Source organism: Montipora capricornis, chromosome 14, assembly GCF_036669925.1.
Source record: "Montipora capricornis isolate CH-2021 chromosome 14, ASM3666992v2, whole genome shotgun sequence".
NCBI lineage: Eukaryota > Metazoa > Cnidaria > Anthozoa > Scleractinia > Acroporidae > Montipora > Montipora capricornis.
In genome coordinates this window covers 17,560,688-17,565,982 of record NC_090896.1, presented here as the reverse complement: position 1 = coordinate 17,565,982, position 5,295 = coordinate 17,560,688, and positions in this window count along the sequence as shown.

Below are 5,295 nucleotides of genomic sequence, written 5' to 3'. Positions count from 1 at the left end.
TATTAATCAAGATTCTTCGAAATTGCCCCCTTGAAAAACACCACGTCAGCAATTATTCATCTGAAGTCGTATTTCAGTCCCTATGGCATCCCAGAGATCATAATATCTGATAATGATCCACAATTTTCAGCTGCTAAATTCTCCAAATTTGCTGAAGAATGGGGATTTACTCACCTAACCAGTAGTCCTCACTACCCGCAAAGCAATGGAGAAGCAGAAAGAGCTGTTCAGACGGCTAAAGATCTGATAACCAAGTCTGAAGATCCTTATTTGGCACTTTTGTCATACAGATCTACACCACTGCACAATGGGTACACCCCTGAAAATCTACTGATGGGAAGAAGACTTCGTTCTACACTTCCTTTGGCTCCAGAGAAACTAACACCAAAATGGCCAGAAACAGAGCAGTTGTGGAAAACTGAACTGGAGTACAAGCATAAGCAAGCCGAAAAATACAACCGGCGACGTCGTGCTTCAGTTCTACCTGAGCTTAAACCAGGCGACAAGGTTTGGGTAACAGACTAGAGTTGCCCTTCTGTTTTAGTGCAGAAATCGCCCAAAACTAGATCGTACATAGTCAAAACTGACCAATCCCTTCTGTGGAGAAATTGGAGACACCTAGTTGAAACCCCAAACCCCGCTGCTAAGCTGGAGAAAGAATGGAGAGATGACTTGCCTAAGTGTGAAAGCTCAAGTTTGAGGAATTTCACAGTAACTCGGTCAGACAGAACTGTTATTCCGCCAAAACGATTAGACCTTTGAAAATAGGCTTAGGTCATAGAAAGACTTTTTGAAGACAAAAGTAAGAAAATCATTTTTTTTTCTGCATAAGAGAATATAAAGTTTTTGATTCCTTAAAAGTGGCGTAACCTATGTAAGACGAGAGAAAAAAGGATTTTGATAGAAAACTACGCACATTTTACTTGTTGTGATTGTTTATTCACACAAGCTGTACACCAACGTGATGGATAGCAGCCGTTGTCAGGAAAGTGGTCACGTGTGGGCAAACCAAGAATTAGCATTCTTCGTTGATCCCGACCTTCACCCCTATGGAGGGGGGGGGGGGGGGGGGACTCCCACATAAAAAGGGGAGAGATGCTCGTCGTCTCGCTTAGGGGTGTAAATTTTGGATTTTGGTCTCTTTTGGGGTGTTCTGGGCAAAACGCAATCACATGTAGCCGTAAAGGTCTCCTTTAGGGTTGCATGCGAAGAAATGTTAAAGTGTGTATTTACACTTTTACGTTTCTTCACGTAGGTGAAATTATTGGATGATAATGTCTTTGGCATTATTAAAAGTCACTGTATTTTTTATATATCCGTGTTTTAATATGGCCTCTTTTAGGGGTCAAAAAAGGCCTGGGCCACGCCCAGATTGGTCTCTTTTAGGGGTTTAATTTGAAATTTCCAACGGGCATCCCTGCCCTTTTAATATGGGAGTCTCCCCCCGAGACCATTACACAGGTGAAAACTTGAATGACGGGAGTATATTTTCTGTGCCCTCCGATCGATTTGACAACAACCACGCCTTTTCGAAGATAATTAATTAACCCTTTCCCTACCAAGGACGTATATATCCGTCCTATGTTTTGTCCGTCAACGACCCACGACGTATATATATGTCCTCAACAATAATTGCAGAAAGCTTAAAAATACAAAGCAATGTATGGTGTTCTTTGCCAAATTGAAGCTTAATCTTCTCTGAAAAAAGCATGGTTACCCCCAATTTTCTTTTTGGATACCAAGTGCACCTGCTAAGTTCTGCTTTCTCCGCATAGTTTTGAACCACGCAAAAATATCCCTGTATTAATAAGCACCGCCGATAGGAAATCCGAGTATCTCAAGATGCTCAAAACGTGTGTGCAATAACAATAGTAGGCACCGTCCTTAAAAGCTAAAATGGGATTGATTGCATTGCTCTTGTTTACTTCGAATTTTGTACTGTTCCTGAGTATACTTTTTAAAAGTCGTATTAAGATAAATTAGTACTACGTTCCTTAGTTTTGGATTAGTTTTCATATACATTGCGTTTCATGTTTTCATTTCTAGAGTCCTTCATAACAATAACATAAGTCAACTCCCAGAAAACGGTTTCTCAGGACTCACGCACCTAGATTTTCTGTAAGTATATTCACACAAATACACTTTGAAAATATGACACAACTATGCGGCTCTCTACTCCAAAAATAATTGAGTGTTTTAGTTGCAAAGTGACTCAGACAGCTAAGTTTAAAAAGTAGTTACAGCAATTAACCCTTTCAGGTCGAAAATTAAAGTGCATTTGGACCTTAGCCTTCCAAAATTAATACTACATCTCATTCCAGTCTTTCATTTTAGTTCTTTCTGTAAAACCCCATTATTTGACTTGAGCCAGGTCCTCTTTTTTTATTAAATGAGCACATAAGACTATCATATTGATTGCAACCGACACACATTAATTTTCAAGTCGACGAAATGACAATAGGGAGTTTAAGAAACGACTACGGCTACGACAATGCCGGAAAACAATAATGTGATTGGTTAAAAGAGGGAAAATAATCGTGCTGCACGTGCGGCAACCACTTTATTGCCGTACTCCACATGACAACAAAGTAAACTCACCAAATTTGAGGTTTTGAGAACAACGTGGGCGTACATTTGCGAATCTCTCATTCTATATTTTTACTCCGAAACAGCTCTGATAAATTCAATTGTAGGACAATTTCACCCACATTGTACGAAGTGAACAAGAAATACTTAGGATTTTGCATTTGAAGTTACATTTTGAAGTGAAGTTTTCGTCGCCGTCACCGTAGTAGATCTTAAAGTCCCTAATATCTTGAACGAAATTGTAATTATATATACTAGCTACATAAAATTGGTTGACGGTTCTCAGACTCCCTCAATTCTAGAACTGTCAAGACATCACAAACTCTACTAATTCCTATTTCCATGTGAGAACACTTTGTTTTTTTGTCAGTGATTTTTCTTCATTAAAGCTCGATCAAAAATGCATGTTTTTAAACTGCATTTGGTCATTAAAAGCCTTCATTATTAGGTGAAAATCTTTAACCTTAGTTTAAATAATTTTGATCTCGCATTAACTTTTTCGCTTTTTCTGTGTTTTTGTTTTAGATTTTTCGCATTGTTTTCTTTCAAACTAGCAAGTCCACAGTAATCCATTTGTGTTTGAAATTGATCGCTCTGAGTCGTTCGTGGACTTCTTTAGGACAATTGGTATTACTATTTATCTGCTTATATTTAAATAGAATCGAAAAAGCCGTGATCAGCTAATGCTTAGGACGAATCTGCATTAACAGCTAAAATTCTATTGATTGCATTGTGTGAGGTTTATGTTAGTCTCGTGACGTAACCTATGTAATATCAGATTTCTTATTATTGTATAACCAGGCTTGAGTCGAGAGAATAAAGGATTTTGATAGAAAACTACACATGGTGTGAGAAGTAAAGCGGATCGCGTAAAGCATTGTAAACCTATAGGAGCGACGAGAAAAAAGGCCGCAAGTTAAAGTGCGAAATGGCTCCATCTCAGATTCCGTTACCGGAAAAATTAGATTCAAAAACCTTGAAGAATGGAAGCGTTGGATTGAAAGATTCGATTGTTATCGCGGGGTAGCTGGCTTCGACGAAAAAGATGACAAAGTCCAAGTCCAACGGCTTAACTGCTGAATACCCAGCCACTCCAATAGTGATCTTGAAAAGTGTGGCTACGCGGTTATGCAGTCACGTATAGAGTGAAGGTGGCTACACGGCTACGCGGCTACGCAGATACCCTAGAACCCAGGCTCTCTCCGAAAAAGAGAGAGAGAAAGAGAGAGAGAGAGAGATCGTTTCCTTTATGTCTTGGTTCCTCTTCAGTTAGAGCTTGAGAGAGAATGGTAACAAGAATATCGATCACTATCAAAATGAAAAGTACTGAACTATTAAACTGAAAAGAACTGGATGAAACTATCAATATCCGGTCAATATCTGGAGAATGGTAACAAGAATATCAATAACCATGAAACTGAAAAGTACTGGAATATTTAACTGAAAAGAACTGGATGAAACTATCAATATCCGGTCAATGTCCGGAGAATGGTAACAAGAATATCAATAACCATGAAACTGAAAAGTACTGGACTATTAAACTGAAAAGAACTGGATGAAACTGTCAATATCTGGTCAATATCCGGAGAATGGTAACAAGAATAACAATAACTATCAAACTGAAAAGTACTGGACTATTAAACTGAAAAGAACTGGGTGAAACTATCAATATCTGGTCAATATCCGGAGAATGGTAACAAGAATAACAATAACTATCAAACTGAAAAGTACTGGGTGAAACCATCAATATCTGGTCAATATCCGGAGAATGGTAACAAGAATAACAATAACCATCAAACGGAAAAGTACTGGACTATTCAAAGGAAAGTTTAAACAGAACATAACTGATAATAATAATAATAATAATAATAATAATAATAATAATAATAATAATATGTTTTGTATAGATATTGATAATATTTACAGTAGTAACGAGAAATAGACTGTTTAAATATTCATATCCCCGTCAAATCCGTCTTCCAGTTTAGAATTGATTCAAGGGCGGGCACTTGCAGTGTCACTGATTTTCGGGATGTAATACATCATGCAAAGTGCATACTTATTTGAGAAGGAAAAAGACGGATTTCACGGATTTGACGGGGATATGAATATTTAATTCTTTTTACTTCTCCTGACAACTGTAAGTATAATATATAGTATGTATTATAAAAATAGTGATAGTACTTACAGTAGTAAAGAGAAGTAGACTGTTTAAATATTCATATCCCCGTCAAATCCGTCTTTTCCGTCTTCCAGTTTAGGATTAATTCAAGGGCGGACACTTGCAGTGTCACTGATTTTCGGGATGTAATACATCATGCAAAGTGCATACTTATTTGAGAAGGAAAAAGACGGATTTCACGGATTTGACGGGGATATGAATATTTAATTTTTTTTACTTCTCCTTACAACTGTAAGTATAATATATGGTATGTATTATAAAAATAGTGATAGTACTTACAGTAGTAAAGAGAAGTAGACTGTTTAAATATTCATATCCCCGTCAAATCCGTCTTTTCCGTCTTCCAGTTTAGGATTAATTCAAGGGCGGACACTTGCAGTGTCACTGATTTTCGGGATGTAATACATCATGCAAAGTGCATACTTATTTGAGAAGGAAAAAGACGGATTTCACGGATTTGACGGGGATATGAATATTTTATTCTTTTTACTTCTCCTTACAACTGTAAGTATAATATATAATATGTA